This window comes from Elephas maximus, chromosome 1, assembly GCF_024166365.1.
Source record: "Elephas maximus indicus isolate mEleMax1 chromosome 1, mEleMax1 primary haplotype, whole genome shotgun sequence".
Classification (NCBI taxonomy): domain Eukaryota; kingdom Metazoa; phylum Chordata; class Mammalia; order Proboscidea; family Elephantidae; genus Elephas; species Elephas maximus.
The window spans coordinates 22,194,436-22,217,890 of NC_064819.1; the positions used below are offsets into that span (position 1 = coordinate 22,194,436).

The 23,455-nt window shown below is 42.8% G+C and overlaps 1 protein-coding gene across 3 annotated transcripts in view; it reads left to right on the plus strand.

Annotated features, from left to right (window-relative positions):
• MB21D2 (Mab-21 domain containing 2) overlaps window positions 1-23,455 on the plus strand; it is a 139,328-nt gene that overhangs the window by 71,948 nt on the left and 43,925 nt on the right. The window contains exon 2 of one of the 3 annotated variants that reach the window (XM_049880270.1): window positions 10,356-10,441. The exons of the other annotated variants lie outside the window; for them this stretch is intronic. The gene's annotated coding sequence lies outside the window, so the exon portion shown is untranslated. The remainder of the gene's footprint in view (window positions 1-10,355; window positions 10,442-23,455) is intronic. 3 annotated transcript variants of the gene reach the window in all.

Consider the following 23,455-nt stretch of genomic DNA (forward strand, 5'->3'; position numbering starts at 1 on the left):
TGTTTTCATAAAGATTATAGCCAAGAATATCCTAAGGAGCAGTTCTACTGTGTAACGCATGGTGTCACCGTGAGTTGGAATCGACTCGACAGTAAGGGGTTTGGTGTGTCAAGAACCATCTTGTCACTTGCCAACTGTCTTGTCATTTGCCATTTTGATTGATCTTAACTTTTCATGCGTGCTGGTCCGTTTTCTATTTTATAATGTGAGATATCAGTCTTTGACAGACACCATTCCCACGATCACATGAGTGGTTAGTGACAGAATCAAGATTTGGACCTGGCGACTCCAAAGCCCGTGTTCTTTTTACTCTATCTCACTGCTTCTAGCCAGGGAGCAGGGTCATGATGCTTGTCAAGCATGTTCCAAATAATTGGGTCTGACAGACCTAAGGTTTCTTAATCTCTAGATAATTAAATGGAGAGTATATATCTTTACCTGATTATGAATTTGTTTTCAACATTTAATCAGCAGAGTAATGTTGACTGAGATCCAGTCGTCTGGATCCTATTTTGACAAATATAATTGTGTGACTTGTTGGGGACTAATTTTTTTTTTAATGAAGTCTTAGGTTACTTCCAGGTCAAATGACCCCAAGACCGTGAAGATTCCAGGATATTTCTAAAACCTCCATCTTCATGTGGTGGTGGATCTTTTCCAACTGGACTCTAATTCCAAATAAAGGGGTGCAGTCAATCCTCAAACAGATCACCTGGGAGCTCTTAAATTAACTGGCATTTAATCAGAATGTTTGTAGGAATCAGGGTGCCCATGCGTGCAGTTTCCTGTGTGTGCACCCACACCCTTGCCTGTTAACACAGGGATGGTAGCAAAACGAAGATGACAAGTTCCACGAAGACCATAGACTCAAAGTTTAAGATACGAGGAACAGGAATGGTAGGTGGTTCCTGGCTTTGTTTGATCTAGGGAGCTCTTTCTAGCAGTGCATATTGTGAATGTGGTTTGGTCAAATGATGGTTGTTTCCCTGATTCTGAATGAAACTCCATGCCTTTCTTATTTAGGGTATTTTTTGGTATGTTTCTAGTAGAAAGAGATTTGTCTGGGACCCCCAAAACCCTGAGTCCCATAAAAGGTAATGCTGTGAATGGGCTATGGAGAGGGGTGGGAACAGTGTTGTCACTGACCCCATGATTTGTGCATGTGTGTACATGGACCCAAGGATGTGGTTTGTGGCATGGGGGGCAGGGGCATGAAGAAAGAAGGCGCAGTGGACCAGGTAATAGGTATTAAAAAAAAAAGTTGCTGTCTAGTCAACTCCATGTGTATCTCAGTAGAACTGTGCTCCATAGGATTTTCAATGGCTGCTTTTGTGATCTTTTGGAAGTAGAAGATCACCAGGCCTTTCTTCCAAGGCTCTTCTGGATGGATTTGAACCACTAACCTTTCAGCTAGTAACCATTGCACTACCTTGGGCCTCCTGATTAGATATACCCCCCCAAAAAAAAACACCCACTACTGACATCATAGGAAAGTTTTAAAGAATATTCATTAGAAATATGTATGAAGTGCTCTAGGCCTGACATAGTAAGTACTAATAAATATGGCTTTTTTTTTTTTATGTTTTTACTGTTGATTTTATTAATGTCATTTTTATTTTCAGATGCACATGGAAGAGAAAGGCTTATATGAATTATATAATTATATGAGTTATAAGATGTAAGTCTTATGACATTTATAACTGATAGAATTAGATGATGACTGTGATTAGAATCTAACCAGACACATTAGAAGATTGGGTCTCCAATTTCTAGTGATTGGGCTAAAGACATTATTTTAGAGCATAAAATGAATGTTGACTCTTTTATGCCATGCTTTCTAAACCTCTAGAGGAGGGAAAAGAGAGCAGGCCAAAATGAAATTTGACATTGTGGTCTCTGTGCTGCCATTCCGGGGAGGTCATTTCAGAGTGTTCTGGTGAGGAAGGCAGAGGTCATCAGCCGGTCAGGGTGAGGAAACATTAACAGTTGAGACAAGAATTCTGAGGTGGGGGACAGTGACCAAGGATTTCCTCACCTTTGTGACCCTTCTGTCTTTTGGTAGAAGATTGTCACTGGAGCATAGATGAGGATGCTCATCTGAACCCTTTGGTCAGGAGAGCTAGGAAGTCATCAAAGGCTCAGCAAGTCAAAGGATGAGAAGAAACATTCTGTGAATGGCAGCCATAATTCATAGATGCAAGATGGCTGCCGCCACAACGCTGACTGTTGACTCTGTACTGGGAAGGGAGAGCTTTCTTTGGATGCCAAAGCCAGTTGCCTGAGTTAGGGATGGTACATTGCCCTCCCTGTGAGTGGTAACTGATTAAAGTGTTTGGAGTTACTTTTTTTCTTAATTTCAAGGGAATAGGAAAAAAAGAAAAATAAATAACCTTAGTAAATGATGTCATTTGAAGAAAATGTGCCATCACCCTATAATCCTTCTCTCACTCTTCTTTAGATTTCTCCGTCATTTAGTTCTCAGGTTCCGAGCTTCCCAAGGAAATGGGAAAGTGAATACATGTGTTTCTTTTAATTTTGAATCAACTTTACTTAGCAGCCAGATTTCTAATGAGCAGGATCACTGTTGTTTAAGAGGCTGTGAATCACCAGTTGTAAAGGTTCCAAGTGGGAACGCAAGGGCAGAGTCCTGTTGGCTTTCCTTTGGAGGGAAAAAGGAAAGAGGCTGTCAGAGCCTGACTGAGAGATGGGAGGCTCCATGGGAGGCTCCGAGTGCTTTCTCAGGCAGCTCTCTGCTTATTCAGGTTTCTCTTTTTCAGGCAAAATATGGCAGGGTTTGAATGATGTCCTTGTGAAGGAGCTGGTTGGGGAAGGGGTCTTTTGGGGGCTTGCGGGAGGTCGAAGCATTTCTTCTCCCTCTGGAGTCCCTGGCCTGTGGTAATCTAGCAGCTCTGATATAATGGTGGCATAAGCCCCCCCGAAAGGAGCCTTGGTGGCGCAAGTGTTAAGTGCTTGACTGCTGATCAAAAGGTTGTTGGTTCGAATCCACCCAGCTGCTCTGCAGGAGAAAGACCTGGCAATCTGATTCCATAAAGATTACAACCTTGGAAACCATATGGGGCCGCTCTGCTGTGGCCTATAAGGCCACTATGAGTTGGAATCGACTCGATGGCAATGGGTTTACGCCTCTGTTCATTCCTCTTGGTGAACATTGCTAGACTCGTTTGTCTGATGAGAGAAATGATGGTGGAGATCTGCTGGTAAACAGAAGTAGGGGGTGCCATTTTCAACTCCCTCACTTGTCTTTTCAGATTGAATTTCAAACAGTGTGATGGATCTGATAATCAACCCATCAGTCTGTGAAAGGGAAGGGAAGGGAAGGAGAGGGGCAGCACCAGGGGAGAGGAGCCTAGAGATTGCAAAGGTTTGAGGAAAGCGTGCTTATGCCTCTGAAACAATCTCACTAGTATGAGCATCTATCTCACAACGGGTTTAATTCACCTGAGTGCAAAATAACACTCAATAAATAAATCAATCCAAACTCATTGCCACTGAGTTGATCCCAACTCATGGCAGCCCCGTGTGTTACAGCGTAGAACTGAGCTACACAGGGTTTTCTTAGCTGTAATCTTTATGGAAGCAGATTATCAGGCCCTGTCTTATGTAGCACTGCCAGGTGGGTTTCAACCACCAACCCGTTGGTTTGTAGCCAAATACAAATCATTTGCACCACCCAAGGATCTTCACTAGCACTCAGGGGCTACAAAAAATGTCTAAGGTCATCTCCTTCAAAAAATTTGAGGAAACTGTTGCCTTGAGATAATCCTTAAACCTTAAGCCAAAAATACCCCGAAGTCTTCTTAAAACCAAACAAGAGTTTATTAACCAGTAAAGAATGTCTGCCTTGAGCATTGTGCTCTTTTAAGAGCGATCTATATGGGATCAATTTGCCAACGGCAACTCAAAAGATTAGGTAGGAAGCTTAACGGGGCAGTGAATTTATGTTAATGGGGAGAAACAATTAGGAAAATAGGGCGAGAATATTTGTACAACTTGAAGAATATAATCAGTGTCACTGAATCGCACCTGTAGAAATTTTTGAATCGGTGTATATTCTGCTGTTAATATTCTCAACAGCAGTAACAAAAAAAGAAAATAGAGAAACAAAGTTGGAAAGTAAAATAAAATAAAATAAAGATGAATGTTGATGGGTGGGCATTGTGTCCTAGGCCCCATCCTATCATCATAGAGACAGGGCCAAGATAAGTAAGAGCTGCTGGCTGTGTGAGCTGTCTCCTGGCTGGGTGGGGAGGGTTCCATTCAGGTGGCTTGGGGTAGGTTTCTGGTCAGGGATGCAGAACTAGAAGAACACTAAAACAAACAAATCCATTGCCCTCCAGTTTATTCCCATTCATGGAGTTTCCAAGGCTGTAAATCTTTACAGCAGCAGATCGCCCGGCCTTTCTCCTGTGGAGTGGCTGGTGGGTTCGAGTCGCTGGCCTTTAGGTTATCAGCTTAACCACCGCACCACCAGGGCTCCTGACAAGAAGAACACTGTCGAGCAGAAATCCAGACCTGGAAGATAACAGCGTATTTCATAATCAGGTATGGTATGGGAGGAGCAGAAATATCTCTGGAGCTAGGAGGCAGGCGCTGTGGCCCAAGTCTGACAGTTTAGGATTTAGCCTGCAGACAAGGAGTCAATTCCAGAAGGGTTCTTGTCTGATGGGTGCCTGAAGGGTGGCCATGACTCCTTACAAGCCTGGGCTGGGACGGGCAAGTACTTCTCTCCTCTAGTCTTCTTGACAGGTGGGCACAGTGTTCTTGTATAATGTCGAGTTGATTCTGACTCATAGTGACCCTACAGTGACCCCATAGGACAGAGTAGAACTGCCCCATAGGGTTTCCTAAACTGAAATCTTTACAGGAGCAGATTGCCAGATCTTTTCTCCCACGGAGCCACTGGCGGGTTCGACTTCTCAGTTAGCAGCCAAGCGCTTTAACCATTGCACCACCAGGGCTCCTTGTGGGCAGAGTGGAGGTATTTATTTCTCTCTTACAAATGGGGAAACCAGGCTTAGGGAAATGAAATAACTTGCATGTTACATGGCTGTAAAGTGGCAAAACCAGGATTTGAATCTAGGTCTTCTGCTACAAGGCTGGGGCTCTTTCTTCCATGTCCCAGCTGTCTTGTTGTTTATACATATGTACTGTAGGCTCCTCCTTTGACAAATTTCAGTCTGTTACCCAAAGAGATACATTCATATTTCTGTGAGTTTATCAAGTCCAATTTTCTTGAGCAAGTGCCCTTACATCAGTTGCTTTTGAACATAGAAGTATGTTTGGTGTGCCTATGGCCCGAAGACAGTCTGGTATTAGCAGAGGCAAGCCCCTACGCTGTGATGACAGTCCCCCTGTGTTAATCATAGCAGGTGCAGGTGCACAGGATACTAGAGCTGGGTTCTCAGCACCTTCTCCTCGTGGGTAGGCTGATCTGCATTCCTCTGTGACATGTCAAAGACAAGAAGGAGTGAGCTTTCAGCACTTCTCTTCTGTAGTTCCACTGATGGGCTAACTTAGTGACAGACAACATGTTAGCAAGTTTCAGATGTGGCTGACTGAGCCTTTTCCTGTCCGGGGTTGAATCACGTTATCCCCTTAAAATATCCATGTCTCTCCATTGACTATAAGGTAAAGTTCAAACTTCTGGAATTCAAAGTCTCTGCAGTTTGGCTTTAGCCTCCCCTTGCAGCTCACCTCCCAGTAATTCCCCTCCCACGCCTCCTTAGATCCAGCCCTCCGTGATATGCCCTGGACTTCCCAACCTTACGTATGATCGCCTCCACCAACCATCTCTGCCTGTCAAGGCACTTGCACCCTCCACGTGTCACCTTCTCCACCAAGTCTGCTCCCCTGCACTCTTGATAGTCAGCCTTCAGTTAGCCAGCTCTGACCACTATGAGATCACTCCAGTCCCTGCTTCCATTAGCTCACGTACTCATCCCTAGTTTGTAAGACCTAGCAGACTGCTGTGGGTATAGTAGATGCTCAAAGTCTGTTGAATTGAAGGGCTCAAGTTTTGTTTCTGGATGCAATCAGTAAATCTCAGAGCATAACACATTCCTTGGAGGCTCTTCAAAAGAATCTTTTCCTTCATCATCTTACTTTTCACCACCTTGGGCTCAAGTGAAACTGTAAGAGTGCCAGGCTGGAGGCTAGAGAAACCTGAAGGCTATACCTGATTGATCCTCTAGGTCATGGGATCTGGGCCAGGAGCTTTAACTCCCCCTCAGCCTCAGTTTCCCCAGCCGTAAAAATGAAGATGGCCTGGATGACCTCCCGTGCATGCTAAACCAGATGGACACTTGCCTTGCGTATCTGGGAGGGGAAGCCACATGTGTTCCTTTCACCTTGATGACACGTTGCTTCTTTTCTTGACGTCCGTAAAGGCTTGCGTTAGACGAAAATGGTAGGTCAAAGAGCAGGGCCCTTTCATGAGTTTTCCTAAAAACCTGCTGAAGTTCCTAGAATGGCCCTCTTTGCACGTCACGTGACAGTAAATCTGCCAGACTCTGAGTAATCAGACAGTGTCCACTCTTCTAGAGTGGAGTGTCATTAAACTAGAGAACCCCAAAGATCCTAGTAGCTAACTGGTCTTTGAATCTCCGTTGGCATCTCGATTTTTCTCCCGTTCTGTAGGATGACTTGACAAGATGGATAATACTAATATTGTTCCTTAGTGCTTTCCTCTTCAGACCTGTCACTGTCGTGAGGGATTCTTTTTTTTGAATTTTCCATGGATCCCTCCCATGGCGCGCCTTCTTTTATTATTATTACTTGGTTTTATTTTATTAGAGAAAGCTGTGCCATGCGGAGTCGCTCCTTGCGGCTGAGACGATTTAAGAGGAGACAAAGCCTGTACATTTACTATAATTTTGTGTCTATAACAGCCACCATATTTATGGCATTAATTTTGTGGTGCTGTGTGTTGTATACCAGAGCAGCATGTTATATGCAAGAATGGTGGTGCTTTGATAGAAAAATGCATCCTGTGGTAGCTTTGCCCGCAGGCATGTGACTAAATACACACACACAGATTAAATGACCCAGTGAGTATTCAGAAACCTCAGGCTCTGACAGGCGGCTGTGGGAGGCCAGCGTTTCACATGGTGGAGTGTTCATGATATACCTCTCATTCATCTCTTCTCTCCGTTCGTATTTCAGCTACACTCTTATCTAGTTCAGCCCCTTGCTACCGCCCTCTGGATCATTACAGAAGGCTCTTGTTTGACTCCCTGCCTCTGGTCCTTACATATCTAATCCGGGTTCAACGTGCTCAGCAGGGGGAGTTCTCAGTCCTAGTTACTGCCCAGTCATCCCCTTGCTCAAGGACCCTACACACTCTTCGATGCCTGGATCGGGGTACACACTCTGGACTGGCATCCATGTCCTTTACACATTGTCCACTGACCTCGTCTGATACTTCCTGCCCCTATGCCTGGTCCCTCTGCTGCTCATGTCTGGAGCACACTGTCAACTCCCCATCTCTCACAAGCCCATCCTTCGCTCAGAACCTACTTCTTTGATAAAGAACTTCCAACCTTCAGAGATCTCCTCTTTTTTCAAACCCTACAACTCTTATTGTAGCCTAATGTATTAGCGATTGATTGCTGTGTAGCCAACTACTCTATACTTTAGTGGCTTAGAATGATACACATGCATTATCTTCCACAGTTTCTGAGGATTACAAATCTGGAGTAGTTTAGCTGGTGATTCTGGCTCAGGGTCTCTCATGAGGTTTCAGTCAAGCTGTCATCTCTTCGACCACTGTCATCTGAAGCTTGACTGGGACTGGAGGGTCTGCTTCACAACTCACTCATGAGACTGTTAGCAAGATGCCTCAGATCTTTACCGTATGGGCCTCTCCTTAGACATTCATCAGCAGCATGGCAGTTGGCTTTCCCCAAAGTGAGTGAGGAGAGAGAGATACAAAGGGGGAAAGGGAAGGAGAGGGAGGGAGACAGAAATAGAGGGAGAGAGGGATGGGGGGGAGGGGAAAAGAGATACAGAGAGAGAGACTAAGATAGAAGCAGCAGTGCCTTTTGTAACCTACTCTTGGAAGTGAAAATCATCTATTGGTCACACTAACTGACCTGGCACAATGCGGGACGTGAATCCTCAAGGGCTTGAGTATGACAAAAAGAGGCTTATTGGGGACTACCTTGGAGGCTGGCTACCACACCTGCCTTTTTTTTTTTTTTTTTTAAATTGTGCTTTAGATGAAGGTTTACAGAAGAAACTAGTTTTTCATTAAACAGTAAGTAGTATGCACATTGTTTTATGACAGTAGATACCAACCCTACAACATGTCAACACTTCCCCTTTTCGACCTTGGGTTCCTTATTACCAATTTTCCTGTCCATTCCTGCCTTCTAGTCCTTGGCCCTGGGCTGGTGTGCCCCTTTACTCTCATTTTGTTTTATGGACCTGTCTAATGGTTGGCTGAAGGGTGAACCTCAGGAGTGACTTCATTTCTGAGCTAAAAGGGCATCTGGGGACCATACTCTCACGGTTTCTCCAGTTTCTGTCAGGCCAGTAAGTCTGTTTTTTTTTTTTGTGAGTTAGAATTTTGTTCTACATTTTTCTCCAGCAGCTCTGTCTGGGACCTTCTGTTATGATCCCTGTCAGAGTAGTCAGTGATGGTAGCTGGGCACCATTTAGCTGTACTGGACTCAGTCTGGTGGAGGCCATGGTAGATGTGGTCCATTAGCTCTTTGAAATGATCTTTCCCTTGTATCTTTAGTTTTCTTCATTCTTCCTTACTCTCAAAGGGGTGAGACCAGTGGCGTATCCTAGATGGCTGCTCACAGGCTTTTAAGACCTCAGACACTACTCACCAAAGTAAAATGTAGAACATTTTCTTTATAAACTATGTTATGCCAGTTGAGCTAGATGATCCCTGAGACCACAGTCCCCATAGCCCTCAGTCCAGTAATTCAGTCCCTCCGGGAGTTGGGTGTGTCTATGGAGCTTCCATGACTTTGCCTTGTACAAGTTGTGCTCACTTCCCCAGTATTGTGTACTGTCTTACACTTCACCCAAATTACCACTTATCTATTGTCTATTTGGAAACCCTGGTGGCTTAGTGGTTAAGTGCTACGACTGCTAACCAAAAGGCCGGCAGTTCGAATCCGCCAGGTGCTCCTTGGAAACTCTATGGAGCAGTTCTACTCTGTCCTATAGGGTCACTATGAGTCGGAATTGACTCGACGGCAGTGGATTGGGTATTGTCTATTTAGTGTTTTTCCATCCCCATGCCTCTCCTCCTTCATAACCATCAAAGATTGTTTCTTTTTGTGTGTAAACATTTTCATGAGTTTTTATAGTAGTGGTCTCATGCAATATTTGTACTTTTGTGATTGACCTATTTCACTCAGCATAATGCCCTCCAGATTCATCCATGTTGTGAGATGCTTCCCATATTCATGATTGTTCTTTATTGTTGCATAGTACTCCATTATTTGTATGTACCATAGTTTGTTTATCCATTCATCTGTTGATGGGCATCTAGGTTGTTTCCATCTTTTTGCTGTTGGGAACAATGCTGCAATGAACATGGGTGTGCATATGTCTATTTGTATGGCAACTCTTACTTCTCTAGGATATATTCCTAGGAGTGGGATTGCTGGATCATATGGTATTTCTATTTCTAGCTTTCTAAGGAAGCGCCGTATTGTTTTCCAAAATGGTTGTACCATTTTGCATTCCTACCAGCAGTGCATAATAGTTCTAATCTCCCTGTAGCTTCTCCACCATTTGTTATTTTCTGTTTTATTATTATTATTATTTGTGCCAGTGATGCTGGAGTGAGATGGTATCTCATCGCGGCTTTTGATTTGCATTTCTCTAATGGCTAGTGATCGAGAGAGCATTCCCTCATGAGAGAGCATTTCCTCATGTGTCTGTTAGCAGCTTGAATGTCTTCTTTGGGGAAGTGTTCATTTCCTTTGCCCATTTTTTAATTAGATTATTTGTCTTTTTGTGTTGGATTTTCCTGTAGATTTTAGAGATTAGAACTTTGTTGGATTTGTCATAGACAATTTTTTTTTTCCCAGTCTGTAGATTCTCTTTTTACTATTTTGATGAAGTTTTTTGATGAGCATAAGTGTTTTAATTTTTAGAAGATCCCAGTTATCTAGCTTATCTTCTGGAGTTTGTGTGTTGTTATTTATGGTTTGTGTCCTGTTAATGCTGTATATTAGGGCCTGTAACATTGATACTATTTTTTCTTCAATGATCTCTTTATAATTTTTGGTTTTATATTTAAGTCTTTGATCCATTTTGAATTAGTTTTTGTGTATGGTAAGAGATGTGGGTCCTGTTTCGTTTCTTTGCAGATGGACATCCAGTTTTGCCAGCACCATTTGTTAAAAAGACTGTCTTTTCCCCATTTGTTGGACGTTAAGCCCTTGTTGAAGTTCAGGTGAGTGCATGCGGTTGGATTTACATCTGAGTTCTCAATTCTGTTCCATCGGTCAGTGTATGGGTCATTGTAGCAGTGCCAGGCTGTTTTGACTACCATAGCTGTATAGTAGGTTTTGAGGTCACATAGCGCGAGTCCTCCAACTTTATTCTTCATCTTCAGTAGTTCTTTACTTATTCGGGGCCTCTTCCCTTTCCATATAAAGTTAATGATTAGTTTTTCTATCTCTTTAAAGAATGCTGTTGATATTTGGATCAGGATTGCATTGTATTTGTAGATCTCTTTGGGTAGAATTGTCATTTTCAAGTTTTGAGTCTACCTATCCGTGAGCATGGTATGTTCTTCCATTTATGTAGCTCTCTTTTGGTTTCTTGCAGTAGTGTTTGTAGTTTTCTTTCTACAGCTCTTTTACATGCCTGGTTAGATTTATTCCTAAGTATTTTTTTTAGGGGTATTATAAATGGTATCGTTTTCTTGATTTCCTTTTCGTGGTTCTCTTTATTGGTGTATAGGAATCCAACTGATTTTTGTATATTTATCTTGTATCCTGCAACTCTGCTGAATCTTTCTATCAGTTCCAGTGGTTTTCTTGTGGAGCCTTTTGGGTTTTCTATGTACAGTATCATATCATCTGCAAATAGGGACAGTATAACTTTTTCATTACCAATTTGGATGCCCTTTATTTCTTTTTCTTGCCTTATTACTCTAGCTAGCACTTCAGCACAATGTTAAATAGGAGTGGTGTCTTGTTCCTGTTCTCAAGGGGGATGTTTCCAGCCTCTCTCCATTAAGAATGATGTTTCCTGTTGGTTTGTATAGATGCTCTTTATTATGTTGAGGAATTTCTCTTCTGTACCTATTTTTTTGAGAGTTTTTAACAGGAATGGGTGTCGGACTTTGTCAAGTGCCTTTTCTGCATTGATTGAGATGGTCATGTGATTCTTTTATTTATGTGGTAGATTATCTTGGTTGATTTTTTAATGTTGAACAATCCTTGCATACCTGGTATGAGTTCTACATGGTCATGGTGTATTTTTATATGATGCTGAATTCTATTGGCTAGAATTTTGTTGAGAATTTTTGTGTCTATATTCATGAGAGATACTGGTCTGTAATTTTCTGTCTTTGTGTGTGTGTGTGTGTGTGTGTGATATCTTTGCCTGGTTTTGGTTTCAGGGTTATGCTGGCTTCATAGGATGAATTTAGAAGTATCCCTTCCTTTTCTATGTTCTGAAATCATTTGAGTAGTACTGGTGTAAGCTGTTCTCTGAATGTTTGGTAGAATTCTCCAGTGAAGCATCTGGGCCAGGGCCTTTTTTGTTGTTGTTGTTTTTAACCTTTTCAATGTCTTCTTTTGTTATGGGTCTGTTCAGATTTTCAACATCATTTTGTTTTAGTTTGGGTAGGTAGTGTGTTTCTAGAAATGTCCAGTTTTTCATAGTACTGTTATGATCCTTTTAATTTCAGTTGGGTCTGTTGTAATGTCCCCCATTTCATTTCTTATTTAGGTTATTTGCATTCTCTCTTTTTTTTTTTTTTTTTTGGTCAACTTGGCCAGTGGTTTGTCAATTTTGTCGATCCTTTCAAAACTTTTGGTTTTGTCGATTGCTTCTATTGTTTTTCTGTTCTCTATTTCTTTTATTTCTGCTATGATCTTTATTATTTCCTTTCTTCTGGTGGCTGTGGGCTTTCTTTGCTGCTCTCTTTCTATTTGTTCAAGATGTGTATCTAACTTTTTGATTTTGTCCCTTTCTTCTTTTTTGATGTGTGTATCTATTGCTATAAATTGACCTCTGAGCACTGCCTTTGCTATGTCTCTAAGGTTTTGGTATGATATGTTTTCATTCTTGTTTGATTCGGGAAATTTTTTTTATCCCATCTTTGATTTCTTCTTTATTCAGTTTCCACATAACTGATTTCTTTTCCTTGCTCTTCCTGTTGTTAATTTACACTTTGATGGTGTTGTGATCAGAGAAGATTCTTTGTATTATCTCAGTGTTCTGGATTTTGTTGAGGGTTGCTTTGTGGCCTAAGATGTGGTCTATCCTAGAGAATGTTCCATATACATTGGAAAAGAATGTGTACTTTGCAGCTGTTGAGTAGAGTATTCTATATATGTCTATGAATTCAGGTTGGCTGATTGTGACCTTTAGATCATCTGTATCTTTGTGTAGTTTCTTTCCAGATGTTCTGTCCTTTACCGAGAGTGGTGCGTTGAAGTCTCCTACTATTATTGTGGAACTGTCAATTTCTCTTTTCAGTGCCATTAGAGTTCATGTGTATTGGAGCCAATGACAGGGTGCATACATATTTATTATGATTATGTCTTCATGATGGATTGTCCCTTTAATCATTATATAATGCCCTTCTTTGTTTTATATGGTGGCTTTTTTAAAAAAGATTTATTTTAAAGATTTAAAGATGTATTTTATCTGAGGTTAGTATTGTCACTCCAGCTCTTTTTTGGTAGCTGTTTGCTTGACATTTTTTTTTCATCCTTTGATTTTTAATAAATTTACATCTTTGTTTCTAAGTAGACAGCATAGGGATGGATCCTGCTTTTTTTATTCATTCTGTCATTCTCTGTCTCATTATGGGTGCATTTAGACCATTTACGTTCACTATAATTATTGATAGCTGTGAGTTTATTGCTGTCATTTTGTAGTGGTTTTTTTTGTTTTGTTTTTGTCGTGTTGGCATTTTGTTTGTTTCTCCTACTCTCCTGCGCTGAAATTCTTTTGTTTATGGATTTTTTATTTATTTCTTTTGTTTTTACTGAGACTTTGTTTTTCTTCTTTATTTTGATGAGCAGGTTTTTGAATGTTCTTTGCGGTTACCTTGAAATTTACCCTTACCTTCCTAGGTTTGAACCAGTCTATTATTACTTGGTATCACCTTGCCTTCCTCTCCATTGGAAGTTCTATATCTATACCATTTATTCCCTCTTTTATTGTTCTGACATTGTTGTCATTTATAGATTAACCTTTCTGATTCCCTGTTGTAAATCTTTTAGTTTTAAATAATCCTGGAGAGTTTATTTCCTAGAATGCAATCTTACATCCTAAATTCAGGCTGTCGTCTGATGTTGTTTGTTCTCAAACCGAAGGATTCCCTTTATTAATTCTTGTAAGTTTGATTTGATTTTTACATATTCCCTTAATTTCTTTTTATCTGGAAATATTCTTATTTCACCATCATATTTGAATGAGAGTTTTGTAGGATATACTATTCTTGGTTGGCAATATTTTTGTTTCAAGGTTTTAATTAAGGACCTCTGTTCTGTATCTCTATTCGCTCTCTGTTCTCTGTCAGCTTCTTATTCTGTTCGGTGCTTGGTTGAGTTCTTTATCTCTTCATTTGATGCTTAGGGTTCCAGGATTGACGTTTGTTTTTGGGTCTTTGCTGTGGATGGACAGAGTGGTGCTTCTGTCTATAGCGCCATGTTGGCTCCTCCTCCTGCCTTGTTTTTTTTTTGCCTGTATATATTTTGTTTTTCCAGCTAACCTAGAAACTGAGATCAGAGGCTGGTCTCATTCACTATTGTGGCTCCCAGGGTCGTAGCACTTTCTTCGTACAAAGAGCTTTTCATGGAGATGATTGTTTAATCTTCATGATAACCTGTTGGCCTTTTTTCTTTTCTTTTTTTTTAAACAAATGGTGAAGTTAAGGCTCAGAGAGGTTGGCTATCTGCATCAATCAGCTAGTAGGTAGTGGAGCTTACAAATTCACGCCTAGGTTTTTCTGCTCTGAAACCTATTTATGTGTGTGTGTATGTGTGTGTATTTCTTCTATTTTTTACAAAGGGTATACTGATAAACTAAATTTTGATTTCTGTAAAATATTTCATATAAACTGCTTCTTGTCTGCTAGCATCAGTGATAATTAAGAGGAACAACTTGGTAGCACTCAATAATTGCAGGAAAGTGTTGGAATCTAAGAATCCCAAGCTAGGAACAATTTCATTGAAGTTGTCTTAACCAATGGAAACTACAGCTTTTTCCTGGCCTTCATTTATTCAGCAATTGCCTCTCTAGGACCTTGAATTTATCTGGACTGTTTTGCTGGCCAACGACGCTTGAGAGGTCCAAATGTTTTTTTTTCTTACTCCATCATCTGGGGAGATCCACACTGTCACCGCCCACAGCAAGACCCTTTCCTACTATAGGGCCTTGCTTTGCTGTTTCAAACAAGGAAGGCTTCTGAGAACAGACACTGAGTTTTCTAGACTTGGCAGGTTTGGCCTGTAATTTAAACTGGAACATCTCCTGATAAACTGCCCTAGATACTGTGACTCCACTTCAGAGGGAAGTTCCAGGGAAAAAAAAGCTCTTACTGTACCCCCAAGCACAGAGGTACTGTGGTTGAATTGAATAAAGGAACTTTGATTTTCCTTTTCATTTTGAACAAAATTCTGGCCCGCTTCGTAGACTTCCAGGAAGCAAAATGGGTATAAGGTTTCTAATTTTAGTCATTCTATCTTTGTTCTCTGAAAAAAAGGGAACATTGCAGGTGATTTCCTAAAACTTGAACACTTTGAGGTTTTTGTGTTCCCTGTCATGATTATCTTTTATGTCTGTAGGTGACATTTAGACATGCTCCTGTAATGCTCCTTGAGTTTTTGACTTACTGCTAAGGAAACTTCTTTTTTAAAGTGATTCAGGTATGCCCTTCAGTCCCCAATGGCTGGGGAAGCTCTGAGTGTTGTTTTCCAAGCTCTTTTCTTACCTTTGCTTGGGTCTACTTTTTATTTTTTTAAATAGTTCCTATAATAGCCATGGAGCCCTGGTGGCACTATGGTTCAGAGCTTGGCTGTCAACCAAAAGGTCGACAGTTCGAACCCACCAGCCATCTGCTCCTTGGGAACCCTATGGGGCAGGTCTACTCTGTCCTGTAGGGTCATTTGAGTAAGAATCGACTTGAGGGCAATGGTGTTTTTTTTTCTTAATAATAGCTATAACGCAAAAACCAAATGCCATTGAGTCAGTTCTGACTCATAGTGACACTATAGGACAGTGAAGAAATGCCCCATAGGGTTTCCAAGGAGTGGCTAGTGGATTCAAACTGCTGACCTTTTGGTAAGCAGCCAAGCTCTTAACCACTGCACCACCAGGGCTCCCTAAGAGCCAGAGGTGGTTTTAATATTACGTGCCTCACTACAATTAGTTTCTCCAAAACTGTAAAGAGTCCAAAAACACCAGGGAGAAGGAGAGAATGAGAAGGGGATTTGAAAAAGAATTGGAAAGGCGCTTTCTTACACACTCTCATCCCCATAGCGGTTATAGGGTGGTTTTCTGAGCAGATTGTCATTTTCTTCAGCAGGTGTACTCTGAGCCAAATTCTTTTCCCAGAGCGATGAAGGAAGCTCCCGTTCTCATGATGGTAGGATTCTGCCTCACTATTCTGTTTTTATTTTTGCATATATCTAGGTCTGTGTTGTTAGCTGCTGTTGGGTCAGCCTCTGGCTCATGGTGACCCCAGAAACAACAGACAACTGTGATCCACTGAGTTTTCATTGGCTGATTTTTGGAAGTAGATCAGCAGGTCTTTCTTCGTAGTCTTTCTTAGTCTGGAAGCTCTGCTGAACCCTGTTCAGCATCATAGCAACACACAAGCCTCCACTGACAGGTGGTGGCCGTGCATGGGGCTCACTGGCTGGGAACTGAAGCCAGGTCTCCTCCATGGAAAGTGAGAATCCTACCATTGCAGCACTACTGCCCCGTATGTCTAGACCTAGATCTAAATAAATAATACTTAAATATATGTTTTATAGACATAGCACATCATCAGTAGGGTAAAACTATCCTATCTCACGACCGTCGAATCCCAGCTCACGTTCCCTGTTAGCGGGCGAACAATCCAGTGCTTAGTGAATTATGTTTCACGTTGATAGGAAGAGCCGACATCGAAGGATAAAAAAGCGACAACGTCGCAGTGAACGCTTGGCTGCCACAAGCCAGTTATCCCTGCGGTAACTTTTCTCACACCTCCTGCTTAAAACCCAAAAGGTCAGCAGGGTCATGAAACCCGCGTTCACAGTCTGCATTTGTACTGAGAGTTCAAGCGTGCTTTTGCCCTTCTGCTCCATGGGAGGTTTCTTTCCCCCCTGAACTCACCTTAGAAATCTAGATAAATAATACTTAAATATATATAGGTACAGACACAAGCATAAAATATTTTCATAAACATGTATGTGCAGTTCCCATTTACTCTCACCTTCAAAATAAATGGGCATTTAAAAATTCAGGGGCGAAGGTCCCTGCGTGCCACAAATGGTGAAGCACTTGTCTGCAGGCCAAAAGGTTGAGAGGTTCGAACCCACCCAGACGTGCCTCTGAAGACAGGCCTGGCAATCTACTTCTGAAAGATCACAACCTTGAAAACCCTTTGGAGCAGTTCTACTCTGCACATATGGGGTCGCCATGAGTTCAAATTGACACAATGGCAAACAGCTAAGATATGACAAGCCCCTTACATAAAAATTGAGGGGAGCAATTGCAAGTCCTTGAGAGGAGTTCCCTGATCAGGTAGCTGTGGGCAATTGTTTAGATACATTTTACAGACTTGCGCAGTCATGATTGCTAGGAACCACTGGCAGGGCATTTCTACTAGCAGGAAAACAGAGTTGGAGCAGGGAGATGGGTGTTCTTGTGAATGGGTGAGTAGGATTTCCTTAGAGAAATGCAAGGGGCTGCTTTGCCTTAGAAAGAAGACGCACAAGTCCAGGTAGGGTCTATGCAAAGGGAATTTTGGTGACCTACATGTATAGGCCTCATCACTTCTGATCCATTCAGGTTCTCAACACCTGTCGGCACACCGTTGCTTATAATAAATATGCAGCAATCTCAGTCGTTAAGATATGTGACACTGAGTGGTTTGTCAAGCTGTGTCATGGATTTTATCTTCTTTGGCCCTCATAGAACCTCAGTCCTCTCCCACCCTTCACCCCCACCCCAAGCTCGTAAATAATTTTCATATTGTAAAGAGAAGGCTCTACCACCCATTTGCTAGTTTATCACACTGTGTTGGCTTGTGTGTTACTGTGATGCTGGAAGCTATGCCACTGGTATTTCAGATACTGCAGGGTCACCAGTGGGGGACAGGTTTCAGCAGAGCTTCCAGACTAAGACAGACTAGGAAGAAAGGCCGTGTGATCTACTTCTGAAAATTAGCCAAGAAAATCTAATGGATCACAACAGAACATTGTCTGACCCACTTGATTTGGACATGTCATCGGGAGGTAATAACTGCTAGAGGAGGATGTTGTGGTTGGTGAGGTAGAGGGCCTGCAAGGGCGAGGGAGACCCTCATTGAGATGGATTGGCACAATAGCTGGACCCATTGACTGGAACATGCTGATAGTGAGGATGACGCAGGACAGGGCAACGTTCGTTCTGTTGGACAGGAGGACGCCATGAGTCAGAATCAACTTGATGACTGTTGACAGCAAAGTGGCTAAATGATGCCTGTAGTTAAAAGTGGGGAAACAGGGTGTCAGACCCAAGCCTTTTTGACTTCTAATCTGGTACACTTATGTGCATGTGCCCCAAACCTAACTGCGCGTTCGCTAGCTTGACTTCATAAAAAAAAAAAAAAAGGAGAAAAATATGTTAAGTACTTAGGTTGTCTCGTACACCCCTGCTCACAGATCCCATGAAGAATCTGCATTACAAGACCATCAATGCCTTTGTACCTGTAGCTTCTACTTTGTTCTTGGCATATGATGAAAACATTGGACATTTTGGTAATTTAAAATATGTCTACAAATTCTGACAGCCCCTTCAAAAGATGGAACCTATTCCCCTTCAGTCTGGGCTTGCGCTGAGTGACTTTTTTCCCAATGAGTATAAAAAAGCTGAAGTGATAATGTGCAACTTTGTAGATAACCTGTTGCCATCTAGCTGATTCAGACTCATGGAGACCCTGGAGGACAGAGTGCAACTGCCCCATAGGGTTTCCAAGGCTGTAACCTTTATAGAAGCAGACAACCACATCTTCTTCCCACAGAGCGGCTGGTGGGTTTGAACGGCTAGCCTTTCACTTAGCAGCTGAGCACTTAACTGTGCCGCCAGGGCTCCTTGCAATTTTAGATACCAGGGCATAAAAAACACTGCAACTTTTTGCTCTTTCTCTTGAATCACTTACTGTGGGGACGTTAGCTGCCATACTGTGAGGACACATGTCTAGAGACCCATGTGATGAGGAGCCCTCCTGCCAACAGCCAGCAAGGAACGAAGGCGTCTGGTCCATAGTTTGGAAATGGGTCTTTCAGCTGCAGTCAAGCCTCAGATGACTGCAGACCCAGCTGATGTCATAACTGCAGCCTCACAAGAGATTCTGAGCTAAAACTACCCAGCTATATCGCTCTTGAATTCCCAACTTAATAGAAGCTGTTGTTGTTAGGTACCGTGGAATTGATTCCAACTCATAAGGACCCCATGTGGCAGAGAACTGCCCCATAGGGTTTTCTAGGCTGTAATCTTTACAGGAGCAGGTTGCCAGGTCTTTCTTCCATGGAGCCACCAAGTGCTTAACCATGGCGCCACCACGGCTCCTTCTAATGGAAACTGGGAATGTCATAAATGTTGTTACATGTCACTAATTTGGGGGATATTTTGTTATACAGTAATAGATTACTAACACAGAAATGGATAGATGGGTCAATCGATCAATGGATGGTACCTCAAGGAGCTCTAGGTTTATGGTATTTTTGATAGTTAATGACATTGACTTAAATTATATTAATTGTGATTTGCAGACGCCAGCTACTTCTCAGCTGTTTTCTTTCCATCTAGAAAATGTACAGCAGTTTTAATTTTCTCAAGTCAGACTCACCATCGTAATTACAGGGGGATCATTTAGAAGCACAGACTGCAAAGCTCCACCTAGACCCATGACGTGGAATCTCCTCGGAACGAGGTTTTGCAGTCTATATTTAAAAACAAAAACACACTTCTCCAGATGATTCAGATGAGACAGCTTGGGCTCATCCAAGGATTATCATTCAGCAATCACTGAGCTGGAAGCTTTCCTTTTAACTCAGGTTGATAATCAAGGTCTGCTGTGGGATCATGCCATTTTGGTTCTCTTTCAAGGACTCATTTAAATGCCCCTGTGGTTGGGGAACAGGCTTTGGAATGATGAACTGCAGTTAGATCGGCAGTCAGTTCTCCCTCTTGCGTCCCATCCTGTGCTTGGCATGGAGCCACACTGGACCAGGGATCGGGTGGATGCCTGCTCAGGCATTGCCTGTGACCAGGAGTGGAGAAGAGAGACAGGTTCCAGGGCTCACGTTGAGCCTAATGCCTGCTATTATTTTTACAAAGCAGGCGTGTTTATGTGTGACTTTCCTTGGACACAGACTTCAGGAAGCCCATTTGGGAAGGAAAAGAGCACAGAGGAGAGTGGGTAGCTATGGAGAGCCCTCTCTGGAGGAAGTGTGTTCACCTTCCAGAGTAGAGGGAGAAGGCTAACCCCTACTCTGGTCAACAGATGCTGACAGCGAGCGTTCTGGGGACAAGCAGGGCATAATTAAATTTGTGCTTTTTGCTCGTCAATGAAATCCAGGTTGTTAGGATCTTTTATTGATCCTGATTTAAAATTGGATTTTCAAGCCTTATGACTGTGCACTGGGTGTGGTTTCTGTGATGTGTACACTTTAGATGTCTGTGCTGAGTGTTGCAATGTTTCCTTGTATGATCTTCATTGTTTTAAAAGGGAAAAAAGTTGGAGTGGCCTAGGGTCCCTATTCCCCATCTGTGAGCTCTGTTTTGGTCTGTCTTCTGGCACAGAGTAGCTACATGACCTTGGAAAAGGTACTTTCCTTGCATTATAGGGCTGACATCTTTTCATTGGTGAAAGGGGAGGCCTGGGTAAGGTGACCGTTCCAGGTTCTCATCTAAACTGGCAAACCTGTCTGACATGGAGATCGTTTTGGGATATTGGGGTGCAGAGTGGAGCAATGCTGTGGGTGGTGCAGAGCACCCTCTGGGCACTCGGAGGCTTACAGCAGATGGAGTGAGCTCCCTAACACAGCTGATCCTTTCCCTGCTTCCCAGAAAACTAGTTCTGGGGGTAGCTTTGTGTGTACATGGAGTTGTAGTTAGTGTCACAGAATGTTAGCAATGAAGGGGGCCTTTAAGTGTCACCCCTTGTTTTATATCAGGGGAAGCTGAGGTCCAGGGAGGGGTTGAGCTATCTCTAAAATTAGGTCTCTTGATTTATAACCATATTTCATCCATGCAAAGACAAATCAGAGCGTACAAGCATACTCTCCGGCCTGACTTTTGCCTCCAACACCTCAGAGACACCCCACCTTAAGAGTGCTGTGCCTTTTTTCCAGCTTCAAGGAAAGAGAGCACAATGGACCTTACCCAGGAATGTGCTAAGCACATTCCAAAAACAGTGACATCCTGTAATCAAAAGCTTTTTGTCTGAGAGAGGGCTTTTTCAACACTTCCTCAGCTGAGATCCGTTTTGCCTATTCCATGTTGTTTGTTATTAGGTGGCATCAAGTTGATTTTGACTCAGCGATCCCATGTGACAGAGTAGAACTGTACCTGCTGTGTACCAGGCAAGGTACTTGGTCCTGGGATTCTAAGCTGAGTTCACTGGGACCACTGACCTCAAGAAGCTTGGTCTGACAGCAGAGACGAACACATGAGGCAGCTGATGGTGGTGCCTAGTGATGAGTGCTATGGGAATACACATGAGGAGGGGATTGGCCCTGATGGGAGGAGGGGGAAGTCTGGAGCACTTCACGGTGTGTATAAACCTTTTGCCAGAAGAAGAAGAGGGTGAAGCCAGTCTGGGCAGCCCGCTTGTATGAGAAAATTAGTGGAGATTGGCAATTCATTGAGACGACAGTAACACAACTCCACCCTCTGAAGTATTGACAACTTGGCCGAGTCCTTTGCAGACTCCCGGATCTCCAGGGTAGACTAGCACGTTGGTTATGGTGCTCCTTGCCCAGAGACCCCTTGCTCCGAAAGGCTGGGAAAGCTGGAAATGGTATCTTTGTTCTGGCTTAGTTTTCCATCTGTCAGAAAATGCCCTTTTCACAGCAGGGTTTTAGTGACTTAATTATTGTTTGTGGGATATTTAGAAGTTAAGGTCAAGGATGAATTTCCGTTGCAAAACTGAAGGCACACGAGTGAGATGTTTAAAAATGAAGTGGAGGTTGTGTTTGTTTTGCAGGGAAGGATTGTGATGGCCTAAGTGCACTGCCACACTGGGGCCAGACTGCCAGAAAATTGCGTTGTACAGCAGAGAGAGACAAGAAGAGTCTTTTGAGGAGGTGTTCTAAGATTTTTTTTTTCTTTAGTCTCTTAACTATTTGACTTGAATGGATCATACGGTTTCTTTGCCAAGATAGGGTTAGCATCCCTGCACTGTTTTATAAGACCACCAAGGACTGGCTGAGAGAAGGTGTCTTAGGCTGGGTTCTCTAGAGAATCAAATCCAGTAAAGCATATACATAGAGAGATTTATATCAACAAATGGCTCACATGGTATTTAGAGGCTGTAACGTCCCAAGCCCGGGGGCAGGAGAGAGGATTCTCCTGATTCATGTAACCACGGGGGCTGGTGAACCCAGGATCGGCAGGCTGGACAGCAGGACTGTTACAGACTTCTGCTGATTCATGTAGTTGTAGGGGCTGACAAACCCAAGATTGGCAGGCTGGAGAGCAGGGCTGTAGCAGGCTGTGAAGATCGATGTATCTCAAGATCAGCAGTCAAGCTGCCAGCTCAAGTCCCAAGAACTGGAAATCAGAACAGGGGCCAGCTGTAGGATCTAGAACAAGTAAAAGCCCCAGCCAGGGTGGCAGGAAGAGCCAGGCAGCAGAGGATGGAGAGATGAAGTCTGAGGGGGTAGTGAGCCGCCAGAGGCTCACTCAGCAGATGCCGTCACGAGAACGATCACTTATCAAGTTCCAGCAGGGAAGTGATCACAGCATTGTACGACTGCCAAAACCCAGCCAAGTTGACACACAGTCTTAACCATCACAGGAGGCAATACAAGCAATTTGGGAAAGGGTTGCTAGAGATTGGGTCATATTGTTTTAGTCTAAATATGATTAGAAACAAAACAAGACACACTTGCATTATTGATTTAAAATTTATCACCCGCCTGTTTTCAAAAGTATTTTAAGGATTTTAAGACAGGAGCCCTGGTGGTGCAAAGATTAAGCACTCAGCTGCTAACCGAAAGGTTGGCGGTTCAAACCAGCTGCTAACTGAAAGGTTGGCAATTCCAGCCCACCAGCTGCTCCACAGGAAAAAGACCTGGTGATCTGCTTTTGTAAAAAAGATTACAGACTGGAAAACCCTAAAGGTTAGTTTTACTCTGTCACTTGGGGGTCCCTACAATTCGGAATTGACTTGATGGCACCCAGCAACAACAAGAAAAAAGACACAACTACTTCCTGGTGTTGTGGATTGAACGTGTCCCCAAAAAGTATGTGTTGTAAATCCTAACCTCTATGCCTGTGGTTATAATCCCATTGGGGAATGGGTTCTCTTTGCTATGTGAATGAGACAGGATTAGTGTAGGGGGTGTCTTGAGTCAGTCTTTTTTGAGATATACCCTAAAAAAAAAAAACCCTGAAACCAAAACCACTGCCATCTAGCTGATTCTGACTCATAGTGAGATATACCATATTTTACGCAAATAACGTGTGTCTTCTGCATTTCTGTGCCAGCTGCAGCTCTCCCCTAGGTAAGTTTGTAAGCACAATATGCTTTTTTTTTTTTTTTAAGCAACATGTGGAAGAGGATTGGCATGGCAACAATTGTGAGAGTGCCTTGTGGTGGGAGGACGCAGCTGGCAAACAAAAGCAGAAGGCACCCATTATTTGCATAAAAATACAGCAAGAGAGATTGGAACAAGCATGCAAGAAGTAGAGATGGGAGAAGAGAGATGCCAAGCCACGTGAAGATCACCTAGGAACAGAAGCTCAGAAGGGACAAGGACCTTCCCCCAGAGCCAGCACCCTGAATTCGGACTTTTAGCCTCCT